General features: G+C 45.3%; 1 pseudogene; it reads right to left on the bottom strand.

The window, feature by feature from the left end:
* Positions 1-12,454: 12,454 nt before the first annotated feature.
* On the bottom strand, positions 12,455-12,573 carry LOC134964373 (5S ribosomal RNA; annotated as a pseudogene).
* Positions 12,574-14,643: the final 2,070 nt, after the last annotated feature.

The following is a 14,643-nucleotide window of genomic DNA, read 5'->3' as shown; positions in this document are numbered from 1 at the left end:
AGAGCCTTCTCTTCTGGAAGAAAAAACGAGTTTTATGGTAAGAACTTACCTTTGTTAAAACTCTTTCTGCGAGGTACACTGGGCTCCACAAGAAAAGACATAGGGGTGTAGAGTAGGATCTTGATCCGAGGCACCAACAGGCTCAAAAGCTTTGACTGTTCCCAGAATGCATAGCGCCGCCTCCTCTATAACCTCGACTCCCTGCACAGGAGCGGTTTTTAGTTAACCAGCCCAATGCAGTAACAGGAAAAGAGACGACAACGGTTAGTAGCCACATACACCACACTCTCACGACAGGTGAAGTGTCAGCGGCTAATGCCATACCAACCCAAAGAAGCCAAGTGCGTCAGGGTGGGCGCCTTGTGGAGCCCAGTGTACCTCGCAGAAAGAGTTTTAACAAAGGTAAGTTCTTACCATAAAACTCATTTTCTGCTGCGTGGTAGACTGGGCTCCACAAGGAAAGACATAGGGGATGTCCTAAAGCAGTTCCTTATGGCAGGGGACGCACTGTAGCGGGCACAAGAACCCAGCGTCCAAAGGAAGCATCCTGGGAAGCGGCAGTATCGAAGGCATAGAACCTTATGAACGTGTTCACAGAGGACCACGTAGCCGCCTTGCACAATTGTTCAAGGGTCGCACCACGGCGGACCGCCCAAGAAGGTCCAACAGACCGAGTAGAATGGGCCGTAATGTGAGCAGTAGCTGATAGATCAGCCCTCACATAAGCATGTGCAATCACCATTCTAATCCATCTGGCCAAAGTTCGCTTGTGAGCAGGCCAGCCCCGTTTGTGAAATCCAAACAGCACACAGAGAGAATCAGATTTCCTAATAGAAGCAGTTCTCTTCACATAGATACGGAGAGCCCGTACCACATCCAAAGACCGCTCTTTGGGAGACAGATCGGGAGAAACAAGTGCCGGAACCACAATCTCCTGGTTAAGGTGGAACGAAGAAACTACCTTAGGTAAATATCCGGGACGAGTCCTAAGAACCACCCGGTCATGGTGAAATATCAGAGATGGGGAACTACAAGACAAGGCACCCAAATCCGACACTCTTCTAGCTGAAGCAATAGCCAGCAGAAACACCACATTAAGGGAAAGCCACTTAAGATCAGCTGAACCAAGAGGTTCAAACGGAGACTCTTGTAACGCCTCCAAAACCACCGACAAGTCCCAAGGAGCCACAGGCGGGACATAGGGAGGTTGGATACGCAACACACCCTGAGTAAAGGTATGCACATCAGGTAAGGTCGCAATCTTTCTCTGAAACCACACCGACAAGGCAGATACTTGAACCTTGAGGGAGGCCAGACGCAGGCCTAAGTCCAGGCCCTGCTGAAGAAAGGCCAACAACTTGGCTATACTAAACTTGGAAGCGTCATAATTGTTAGATGCGCACCAAAGTAAGAATGCCAGACCCTACAGTAAATCCGAGCAGAAGCCGGTTTCCGGGCCCGCAACATAGTTTGAATGACCGCCTCAGAAAACCCTTTAGCCCTTAAGACGGAAGCTTCAAGAGCCACGCCGTCAAAGACAGCCAGGCTAGGTCCTGGTAGACACAGGGGCCCTGAACGAGGAGGTCTGGGCGTTGTGGAAGTAGAATTGGAGGCTCTGACGATAGGCCCTGCAGGTCTGAGAACCAGTGTCTTCTGGGCCACGCTGGAGCTATGAGAAGCAGAATTCCTCTTTCTTGCTTGAACTTCCGAATTACCCTGGGCAGGAGTGACACCGGAGGGAACACGTACGGCAACCGAAACCTTCACGGCATCCATGAATGCTGCTTGAGGATCCCTTGTCCTTGCTCCGAAGACCGGAACCTTGTGATTGTGTCGAGACGCCATCAGATCCACGTTTGGAAGGCCCCACTTTTCCACTAGGAGTTGAAACACTTCTGGATGGAGGCCTCAATCTCCGGCGTGTACGTCCTGACGACTGAGAAAGTCCGCTTCCCAATTCAGGACTCCCGGAATGAATATTGCCGATATGGCCAGTAGGTGGCGTTCCGCCCAATGTAGAATCCGTGAGACTTCCTTCATTGCCAAACGGCTTCGAGTGCCGCCTTGATGGTTTATGTAAGCCACTGTGGTGGCGTTGTCCGACTGTACTTGAACAGGACGGTTCTGAATTAAAAGCTGGGCCAGGGTCAACGTATTGAAGACCGCCCGCAATTCCAGAATGTTGATCGAGAGGAGAGATTCATGCTTGGTCCACCGACCCTGAAGGGAGTGTTGCTCCAGCACCGCTCCCCAACCTCTGAGACTGGCATCTGTCGTCAACAGGACCCAGTCGGATATCCAGAAGGGACGGCCCCTGCACAATCAATGGTCCTGGAGCCACCAGTGCAGCGACAGACGGACCTCCGGAGTCAATGAGATCATGTGAGACCTGATCCGGTGAGGTAGGCCGTCCCACTTGGCTAGAATCAGCCTCTGGAGGGGGCGAGAATGGAATTGAGCATACTCCACCATGTCGAATGCTGTACCATGAGGCCCAGCACCTGCATCGCCGAATGTATCGACACTTGCGGACGAGAAAGGAAGCAACGAATCCTGTCCTGAAGCTTCAGGACTTTCTCCTGAGACAAGAACAACCGCTGATTTTGAGTGTCCAATAGAGCTCCCAGGTGCACCATGCTCTGAGCAGGGATCAGGGAGGATTTCTTCCAGTTGATGAGCCACCCGTGGGCTTGTAGAAACCGGACAGTCATATCCAGATGACGTAGGAGAAGTTCTGGGGAATTTGCCAGATTTAACTAGTCAAAATACAAGAAAGTGAGCTGTCCCAAAGCGCAAAAAAGACTTATGCTCCTAAAAACACACCCAAGGACCACCGAATCCCTGAAATAAGAACACAATATAGGAAAATGGAGTATATCACAGCGCTCAGTCCCGTTCCAACATAAATGTCCAAATAAACCTTTAGAAGACGTACCTTATAGGGGTCATTGGACAACTTTTGAATGATGTGTCAACTCCCGGTCATCAGTCCAAACAGTCCAAATAGTCCTCTTCAATAATGAAAAACCTCAAAAGAAGACTAGATGGAAATAACAGTGTAGTATGCCTACAAAAAATTGGTGACACCCATGTGGATATATAAATATCTATGCGGTGAAAAAGATCTGCATACCGGAACTCACACTATATATAGGTGAATGACTCCCATAAAGGTATCTTTAGTCACCAATTGACAATTGTGTGGATGGACCACCCGTGGACACACCTTTGCACCGTAATCCTTGAACTCGGACATACCATACTCACATAACATATGGCAGATGTACTCCCATAAAGGTATCTTTAATCACCAATTGCCAATTGTGTGGATGGACCACCCGTGGACACACCTTTATACCGTAATCCTTGAACTCGGACATACCGTACTCGCATAACATATGGCAGATGTACTCCCATAAAGGTATCTTTAACCACCGCTCGCCAATGGTGAAAAATAGACACACCGTGGACACACCTTCATATATCGCTCCCTATAACGGGACGTACCGTACTCACATAGCACATGGCAGTTATACTCCTATAATGGTTTCTTTGTTTTTCCACCTCCGCCCATGTATAACTGATCCAAGGTGGTGATGTAGACACTCAATTTCATAGATGGAGGAGTAACCATCAAAAAGAAACCAGAATGGGAATTCTTAAAATTCTTAAAATGTATTCCAAAAACAATACATGTAAAAACAAAGGGTGCCAGACAGTAGATGGAATGAAGGTATACCTGAAAGGCACAAACGGCTTTCAGGTATCTTGCTGGAAACTGATGTGCACAAAACACAAATACCGCTGACTAAGTGACTTACATATGCACTTAGACGGGCCCATAAATCGGTTAGATGTTAACGGCTACGCACGGAAAAATTAAACTTCCGTTACGTCACTTCCGCCAACCGCTCGGCCGCCTCGTACTTGCCAACCATAACAGGATGTAAGGGACGGATTAAGGCTGAATAAGCTGTTTTGCCCACCCTTACAATACTTATATCAAAAGTTAATAATACCTAAAACCAGTGGCGGATTTAGGGGGGGGGGGGGCACCAAGGCACGTGCCCCCCCTGTCATTTTTTTTTTTTACTGTGCAGTCGAATAATGTCCGCGCACCCGCCCAAATCAATTATAAGGTTGCTGGATGTCAGTCAGCCACTGTAATCCCTCCAGTCAGCTGCTCCACCTTCCTGTATGATTGGAGGTGGAGCTTCACAGATTCAAACCCGCCACTGCCGCTGAGGGACAGCTCACAGCCAGCCCACCCACACACAGCGCACTGCCGCCAGGGGTCCGGGACAGCGCACCGCCGCCGCCGCTGAGGGACAGCACACCGCCAGCCCACCCACACACAGCGCACTGCCACTGGGGGTCCGGGTCAGCGCACCGCCGCCAACAAGGGACAGCGCACCGCCAGCCCCTGGAGTTACACCGCCATCCGCCACTGAGGGTCCCAGCCAGGGCAGACACCAAAAGAAGATGCACGCTGCGCAGGTGCTGCAGACCGGATTCCCAGGCCAAGAAGAATCCTGCCCTGCATTCTGCACTGGTGGTCAGTGTGCGTCTGGCAGGTACGTGCAGTCTGGGGATGCAGTGCCTCCCCTGCCATTAATGAGCCATTAATGATTAAAATAATATAAAGAAAATACTTATGACACATGTTCTGTGTCATAAGTAATCGCTTTATATTATACTATACGTGTGGGCAGCGGCGGCGGGACCCGTTGTCAGAGCTGCCTACAGCAGCGGCAGCTCCGGAGATAACGGGAGCACCAGAGCTGGGGACAGCGCGCTGTGGCACCGGGCAGCGCTGGTGCCTGACCATCTAGGCGAGGAGGTGAGGGGGGGGGGGGTTAGTTGTGCAGTGGGGTGGGAAGTGTCTGGCCAGCTCACCCCCAGATCACTTGGACTGCAGCTCACCCACAGATGATCTGGGGGTGAGCTGCAGTCCAAGTGATCTGGGGGTGGGCTGCAGTCCCAAGTGCTCTGAGGGTGAGCTGCAGTCCAAGTGATCTGGGCAAGATCACTTGGACTGCAGCTCACCCCCAGATCATTTGGACTGCAGGGACAGGGAAAAATAAATAAAATAAATGTAAAAAAAAAAGATATATTTGTATCACAGCTGCCCGCCGCCCACTGCTGACCAGCGCTCACTGCCGCACCCTGCACCGCCACTGAAAGCTGACCACCGCAGACAACAACTGGCGGTGGTCAGAGGGACATCAACGCCACAGCAACAAAGGACAGCTTAGTACTGCCGCATTCCCCGCAGACCATGGGCTCATCTGCCACCGACAACCACAGTCCCTTCCGCACCTCTGCTATCAGGTAATGTTCCCCTGCTTCCCTATGTCCCTGCTGTCACTCTCTCAGTCCCTGCTGTCACTCTCTTAGTCCCTGCTGTCACTCTCTCTCCCTATCCCTGAATTGTGGGTCATACCGTGTGCTATAATGTGAATTTCGGGTCATACCGTGTGCTGTAATGTGAATTTCGGTTCATACCGTGTGCTGTAATGTGAATTTTGGCTTATACCGTGTGCTGTAATGTGAATTTCGGCTCATACCGTGTGCTGTAATGTGAATTTTGGCTTATACCATGTGCTGTAATGTGAATTTCAGCTCATCCGTGTGGTAAAATATGAATTTCAGCTCAAACGGTGTGCTGTAATGTGAATTTTGGCTCATACTGTGTGCTGTAATGTGAATTTCGGCTCATACCGTGTGCTGTAATGTGAATTTTGGCTTATACCATGTGCTGTAATGTGAATTTCAGCTCATCCGTGTGGTAAAATATGAATTTCAGCTCACACGGTGTGCTGTAATGTGAATTTCGGCTCATACTGTGTGCTGTAATGTGAATTTCGGCTCATACCGTGTGCTGTAATGTGAATTTTGGTTCATACTGTGTGGTAAAATATTATTTTCAGCTCATACGGTGTGCTGTAATGTGAATTTCGGCTCATACAGTGTGCTGTAATGTGAATTTCGGTTCATACCGTGTGGTATCAGGTGAAAGGGGTGCCAGTACTAGATAGTATAAGGGGTCCTACTACACTGAAGGACACACCCCTGTTTGAGTGGCCACACCCCCTTTTCCAGAGGTGCGCGCATAATTGCAAGCTTCACTTTTCCATACCCCCACTTAAAAATTTCAATTCAACCACTGTGTATGTATATATATATATATATATATATATATACATATATTTATATAAAAAAATCTCAGTGCCTCCCCAGCCAGGGACCTCACCGCACATCACTGGTGTCTGGTGAGTGCCGTGGTGTTTTGCTGGGTGACTACATAAGCTCCTTCTCGGGTTCACTGAATGAAACTCGTATTTATCTTTGTGGGCAGAAATATAACTGAACCTTAAAATAACGTAACTAGCAATAGGCCCTGATTTTGCCGCAATTGATACAGCTTACTGTTTATTGCAAGTTAAGTAATTTGGGTAGAGGACCTTGCTGTGTATAATCCATAATTAGTCAGGAGCACACATTAAAGAATTATGAGCATTTGTTGGGTGGTATTCTACAGGTGCATGGCTACTTTTGGGACTCTTGTTTACTGCCTGCCCAGACCTTGGTTTTGGAGATGTGACTATGTTTTGAGACCCTGATTTATTGCATTATTGCCTGCGTGTTCCTGACCCCTGCTTTGGACTTGACACTCCTTATGTTTTTTTATTTACGCTACCTCTGTGTAAAGGGCCCCACACACTACTGTGACATGTCCCTCTGACATGTCGCTGGCGATCACCCCGGCAGCCTCCCGGTAAGGGGGGTGGGGTGGATGCAGGATCGGCCAAGATACATCGTATGCTGTTCTTTTGCATACGATGTATCTTGGGCAATCCCAGCCACGCCTGCCGGGTCGGATCAGATTGAATGTGCAGCACATTCAATCTGGAGGATCCGATCCGATGCTCACGGGAACGCGCATCAGATCGGATTGGAAACACCTCCAAAATGCCTGATTTCATCCGATATATTGGGCCGAATGCCCGAAATCAGATGAAATCGGGTATTATCGTCCTAGTGTATGGAACCCTTTAGACTTTGCTGTACACATGGATAGTGACTGTGTCTTTGCTGTTACCCCTCACACAATTGGACACACCCACCGAAACTTGGTCACACCTACTCCACTTCTAACTCCACCCCTCCTTGATAGCCCAACCACTTATGGTGCCCCCCCTGTAATTTTTTTCTGGATCCGCCCCTGCCTAAAACCTTGGTATACCACTGAATTAGTGACCTAAATATATACTTAAACAGGCCAACGGGTTGGTTAGATGTTTACAGTTACGAACAGGGAAGTTATACTTTCATTACATCACTTCCGCCAACCACTCGGTCGCCTCATACCTGCCAACCATACCAGGATGTAAGGGACATGATGAGGCTGAATAAGCCATTTTGCCCACCCTTACATTACTTATATAAAAAATTATTATAACAGTGATACCTATAGCCCAGAGCTAATATAACCAATAAACGGCTTAACTAATCTACACTGAATGTGCCAGCAGTAAGATGGCTGATAAAAACCAAATTGATGATCCTATTAAGACCCACTTCTATCAAATATACAGAATATATAAAGAACAAACGTAAAAGAAGTATATGATTATCATATGCAGTTTATGCACAAGTTAATATGGAAAAACACAAATTGTAAATAGCTATGCAAATAACTGCAGAGGCCAGTAATAATAAAGGAAAGAACAGATGTTAATAAGGAATAATCATAGAAAGAAAGGACAAATGTTAATGAGGAACATGGCTAGAGATACTAGATGAAACATGAAGGATACCATATATATAGTACCGAACAGTATATGGATATACAAATCTACAAAAACCATTTTAATTCAAATTCATGATTAAGCCCATTGGGCGCTAATGTATTCAGATCATATATTCACTTCATGTCTTTTCTAGCAAGTATAGAGTCTTTATTATGGTTTCTCCAATTATCCTTTACTTGATCGATTCCCCAAAAGTTTTTAATATGTTTAACTGAACTATTGTGTACATTCTTAAAATGAAGAGAAAACGGGTGATTTTCATTACCCTTTTTTATATTACATATATGCTCAGACCACCGTACTCCAAGTGTTCTGGTGGTCTTACCTACATATAACTTATCACATGTGCATCTGATGGCATATACACAATATTTAGAATTACAGGTCATGAATGGCTTGATCTGATATACCGCACCCTCGTGGCTAAAACTTAAAGTTTTCTTGCCATCGTTGGTGCAAGATTTGCACATACTACAATCATGACATTTATGGAAACCCTTTTGACGAGTATGCATACCACCCTTATTATTGGAAAAAGCACTTGCTACAACTCAGTCTTTAATATTATCTGCTTTCCTATAAATAAAATGGGGACGTTCCGGCAATAAAGTAGATAATGTAGAGTCTTTAAGTAATATATGCCAGTTTTTACGGAAAATAGATTCTACCGATTTGTGTGGAATGCTGTATTTTGTATTAAAAGACAATACATAAGGATTTTTACTTCTATCTTTTTCTTTAATTTGTAAGAACTCCCTCCTATCTGTATTGGTTAGTTCCTGAATGGAACCTTCAATTTTCTTCGAATCATATACCTTATTAACAAACCGATGTTTCAAACTATGGGCTTCCTTTTTGAAATCATCTGCTTTGGTGCAGTTCCTTCGAAGCCTTGTAAGTGGTCTTTTAGGAACATTTTCGAGCCACTTAGGTGATTACTCGAAGTCTGTATATATGTGTTAGAATCTGTAGGTTTAAAATATGTGGTAGTCTCTATTTTACCTTCCCTGATCATAATATTCAGATCGAGAAAATTGACCCTTTCCTGACTAATAGAAAAAGTAAATTTAATATTAAGCTCATTATTATTAAGATGTTTACAGAATTTCTCTAATGACTCAGAGTCCCCCTTCCAAAGAAACAAGGCATCGTCTATGTAACGCCACCAATGGGCGTCTGCCACCCAGCCATGACCATGCCACACATGGGACTCTTCCCAGTCGGCCATGAATATGTTGGGATAGCTGGGGGCAAATTTGGTACCCATGGCGGTACCGACGTCTTGATTATAAAAAACACAGTCAAAACTAAAATAATTGTTATTAAGGATAAGTTCAATTCCCTCCACAATCATATCCTGTATGTCACTTCCAATGTCACTATTCCCTAATGCTCTTTTGATGGCTCCCACCCCATCTTTATGATTTATAATAGGATAAAGGGATGTGACATCTCCTGTGACTAAATAGAATCCCTCAGCATCCTCTACTTGATCTAACTTATTGAGGATATCTTTTGTGTCTTTAAGATGTGATTTTCCCTTAATTACTAAAGGCTGGAGGTGATGGTCAATAAATAATGACAAATTTGATGTGATGGAATCAGTACCAGCTATTATGGGTCTTCCCGGTGGGTTAGTCTCGCTTTTGTGAATTTTCGGTAGCAGGTACAGAACTGGTACCGAAAATTCACTATTGAGCAGAAATTGTTCTCTCTCTGTATTGATGGTATCCTTAATTCGGAATTTCTGAAAAATCTGGCACCCTTTGTTTTTACATGTATTGTTTTTGGAATAAATTGTAAGAATTTTAAGAATTCCCATTCTGGTTTCTTTTTGATGGTTACTCCTCTATCTGTGAAATTGAGTGTCTACATCACCACCTTGGGTCAGTGATACATGGGCGGAGGTGGAAAAACAAAGAAACCATTATAGGAGTATAACTGCCATGTGCTATGCGAGTATGGTACGTCCCGTTTATAGGGAGCGATATATGAAGGTGTGTCCACGGTGTGTCTATTTTTCCCTATTGGCGAGCGGTGCTTAAAGATACCTTTATGGGAGTACATCTGCCATATGTTATGCGAATACGGTATGTCCGAGTTCAAGGATTACGGTATAAAGGTGTGTCCACGGGTGGTCCATCCACACAATTGGCAATTGGTGACTAAAGATACCTTTATGGGAGTCATTCACCTATATATAGTGTGAGTTCCGGTATGCAGATCTTTTTCACCGCATAGATATTTATATATCCACATGGGTGTAACCAATTTTTTGTAGACATACTACACTATGCTATTTCCATTTGGTCTTCTTTTGAGGTTTTTTCATTATTGAAGAGGACTATTTGGACTGTTTGGACTGATGACCGGGAGTTGACATCATTCAAAAGTTGTCCAGTGACCCCTATAAGACACGTCTTCTAAAGGTTTATTTGTACATTTATGTTGGAACGGGACTGAGCGCTGTGATATACTCCATTTTCCTATATTAGGATTAACAAGTCGTCCAGATACGGCAGTATCCTGACCCCTTGACGGCGGAGTACCACAGTCAGTACCGCCATAACTTTGGTGAAGACTCGCGGAGCCGTATTTAAACCAAAAGGTAACGCCCGAAACTGGTAATGGAGGTTGCCAATTGCAAACCTCAGGTATTGCTGATGTGACACTGCTATAGGAATATGCAGGTAAGCATCCTGTATGTCCAGGGAGACCATGTAGTCCCCAGGTTCCAAGGCCAGAACTATAGAGCGAAGGGTTTCCATACGGAACTTGGAAACCTTCACAAACCTGTTCAATGCCTTGAGGTTGAGAATGGGCCGGGAGGACCCATTCGGTTTCGGGACCAGAAACAGCGGAGAATAGTACCCCCGGCCCCTCTACTACGACTCCTGTATCCAGGAGGGTCTGTACCACCGAATGTAGAGTGTTTGCCTTTGTCTGGTCCAACGGGACGTCTGTCCGGCAAAATCGATGAGGGGGTCGGTTTTTGAAGGCTATGGCGTAACCTCGAGTGACCACTTCCCGTACCCAGGCATCTGAAGTGGTCTTCAACCATTCCTGGGTATACCCTAGAAGCCGATCCCCCAGGGGGAGGCCCGCCCCGTCATGCAGCAGGCTTATCGGTCTGGGAAGCTGGCTGACGGGCAGCCCATGCTCTTTTGGGCTTCAGCTTACCAGGTTTGGAAGTGCGGGCCTGCTTGTTGTACGCCTGACCTTTTGCTTTACCTGAAAGACGAAAGGGACGAAAGGGACGAAAGGACGTACCTTTAGCCTTCGACACAGAAGGAGCGGTACTTGGCAGACAGGCAGTTTTGGCAGTAGCCAAGTCAGCAACTATCTTATTTAATTCCTCCCCAAACAGAATATCTCCCTTGAAAGGGAGTACCTCCAGGGTATTTCTAGAATCCAGATCCACAGACCAGGATCTCAGCCACAATATCCAGCAAGCCAGGACTGATGTAGTAGAGGCCTTGGCTGCTAGAATACCGGCATCAGAAGCCGCCTCTTTAATATAGTGAGAAGCTGTGACAATATATGACAAGCATTGTCTAGCATGGTCAGAAGAGATTTCAGCTTCTAACTCTAGGGCCCATGCTTCAATAGCCTCTGCAGCCCATGTTGCTGTAATAGTGGGCCTTTGTGCAGCACCCGTGAGGGTGTAAATCACTTTTAGACAACCCTTCACACGTTTATCCGTAGGCTCTTTTAGAAACGTGACGGTAGTGACAGGTAGAGCTGAGGAAACCACCATCCTATCCACATGCGAGTCTACTGGAGGAGGCGTTTCCCAATTTTTAGACAGCTCTGGCACAAGGGGATAGCGAGCCAGCATCTTCTTTTGAGGCACAAACTTATTTCCCGGGTTTCCCCAGGGTTCCTGACGTATATCCACTAGGTGGTCAGAGTGAGGTAAAACTTGTTTAACCACCTTCTAACGCTTGAACCTATCTGGTTTCTTCGGAGGGGCGGATGGCTCGGGATCATCCGTAATCTGTAAAATCAACTTAATAGCCTCCAAAAGATCTGGAACATCCACATGTGAACTACCCTCCCCATCAGCCGTATCTGTGTCAGAATCTGTGGGGTCAGTGTAAGCAGTACTAGCAAAGGGAGAAAAAGAAAGCTCTTGTGTGGGCGCACTCTTTGTTAAATCTAGGAAGATTCCTAGGATATGCATAAGAAATTCTGTTAAAACATCTGTTTATTATTCAAGATTAAAAATACAGTAGTTACCCACATATATGATCCCATAGTGAATGAAAAATAATCTTTCTGAAAAAATGTTAAAATGTTCTGGTCTGTTAGTCACAGGGAGTGATTAGAAGGGTGGGAGACACTTGATTGTCGGACACCTGTTGCTCCTGACCAGTACAGAAATTCTGTATTGATGGGACCAAAAGGAAGTCACAAGAGTATTATGTGTATTTATGAGAGACCATTAACTGGGTCAATACCATACACTTTGCTGGTTAGGCGTCTGTCCCTATAAACACGCGTGGAGTAATAATTAATTAATTATTATTATCCTCATGCCCTGGTGCTGAATTGATACCAACAAAAGAGAGATATGAAGGAAGAAAAAGTGATGATACTGCTGTTGGTATCACTTGTCTCATAGAGAGAAAATAATTCATACTCTACAAAACCGGGTATTCTCAGGAAGTCTCCTCCCCCGATACTAACCCAGCCCAACGCTGTTTGGCTTTCAAGATCGGACGAGATCGGGCATTAGCAGCGTGGTATGATAGTAGAGGAGAATATGTGATTTTTATACCAATGAGAGTGCACCTATATAGGAATTTTTAGAGAAACATAGATATGCAAGAAAAGGAAAGTATAACATGTGGATCTACTGTCCACGTTAGACACGGCTAAGCGGACACCAATGTAGTGGCATCGTGTGCCCTGAATCGTGAATGAGAGTCCACGGAAAATAGTCAAAGTCAGAAAAATAGTATCCACCAATGGGCCAATCATAGATAATATCTAAGGCATACGTAATCATGTCTAGAGCTACTAGGTATATCCGTTGCTCAGGATAGGAATATAAGCACAACTCAAACAAAGGAGCAATAATTCTCTGACAAGTTATATGTAAATCTTAGGTGTAGACCAAAAAGATAAACAGTGGGTAACAGAAAAATTAGGAGTAGCAAAATTATCCCTTTATGAAGTGAGCCGAAAAAATGTCTATAATAATTTAGACTGGTCACTGTATGTATATTTCAGGCAGTTCGCCCTAAAAATAGTGTTCAGCACATAAAATGGGTAACTACACTCTACAATAACACTTGTGGTTTAGGAGAATTATAACACAACATAACTATGCATCAGCGGGTAAGTATGTATCAATAAAGCATATATGCATCGGAGGGTAAGTATGTATCAATAAAGCATAACATAATACATAATTGTATGGATGCATTCACCCTGTGGGTGCAGGCTTACGATACAGCACATTGAGAAGTTGAGTGGAGATATTCCAAATGTCACGGTTATGGGAAAGAACTGCTGCCAGCAATAACTCCGTGAGATGGTCCCCTGTGGAGGTCCGTGGAAAACGTGTTTCGCCCGTTAGGGCTTGTTCACTTCCTGGATCTGACGGACACCTCAGCATGGAGGCTTTAAAAACCATTACAATTAAGGTAGCTGCCAATCACGGCTGATGTATTGGAGCAGACGCCGGGGGAGGGATGTGATAACTCCCTCTCATAGCGCAGGCTAATCCAATGGAGAGCGGGGGTATCCGCCAATCGCGGCTGCTGTGTAGGAGCTGACGCTCGGGGCAGGGATGTAGTGACACCCACATAGCGCAGGCCGGCCAATGGGGAGCGGAGGTGTGTCCGCTGATAGCGATTGGTGTTTGTAAGGAGGACGCATAAAAGAGGAAGCAGGATCACTCCCCTCTATGACGCATCAGGGATGCCTTTTGTTGTCCAATCAGAAAGGGAAAGGCGGCACAAAACTATTAGGTCACAAAGATTAAATCAAAACGTATGGCGCCATCTTAAGTAAGGATTGCCAGGAGTTATGTTTTTATCAAAAAAATTGTATTTTTTAAATCAGGTACCATAAGGTAAATGTTCACTGCACATAATTGGAATTGGATACTAGCTATTGGCGGCTGGTGTTGTGAGAGCCGGCGTGCTGGGCAGGAGACCCAAAACAGACAAGTCACGGGGTCAAGATTAGATAGCGCCATATTGCAAAAGGGTTTGCCAGAACTTATATAATTAAAATATATATGGCTAATCTTAGATTAAATAACACAAGAAGGTATGGTAGGCGCTGTGCGTGGTTACATTTGGATGAGAATCATTTAAGGATGATAGTGTGGGAGCCCGTGCACGGAACAGGGATTTATAGACTAGCGCTAAAGAGCGACCGTCTCCAGATATATCTGGGAGAGTAATGAATCACAGTGTTACACTTGAATCACACACAAATTGTCAAAAACATTACTGTTTTGGAGCGTGTGACATTTTAGGGATTAAAGGACATACAAGGTTGGTAGGGGCTGCACATAAATCATCTCTCGGCACATTAAATTCATATGTGAGAGGAGAGGGTATGTGGGTCGATACCAGCTGGTATTGCCCAAGCCGACGCATGACGGCGGAAGTCTATTGGCTTCTGCTAGATTGCGTCAAAAGGGCTAGACTCAGGAATGAAAACCTGAAAAAAATGAAATAATGAAAAAACTTGAAAAAACTTTTTTTTTTGTAGAAATTTGGATTACAAAAGCAGAGATCATAGATCCCAGAATCAGATTTTGATACCACCCTCGGTTTTAAACGAGGGATTAAATTACCGGTACCTTTTG

The sequence above is a fragment of the Pseudophryne corroboree genome, chromosome 9 (assembly GCF_028390025.1).
Source record: "Pseudophryne corroboree isolate aPseCor3 chromosome 9, aPseCor3.hap2, whole genome shotgun sequence".
Lineage (NCBI taxonomy): Eukaryota > Metazoa > Chordata > Amphibia > Anura > Myobatrachidae > Pseudophryne > Pseudophryne corroboree.
The sequence above is the reverse complement of the archived record's forward strand: the minus strand, read 5'-3'. Positions and strand labels throughout refer to the sequence as shown.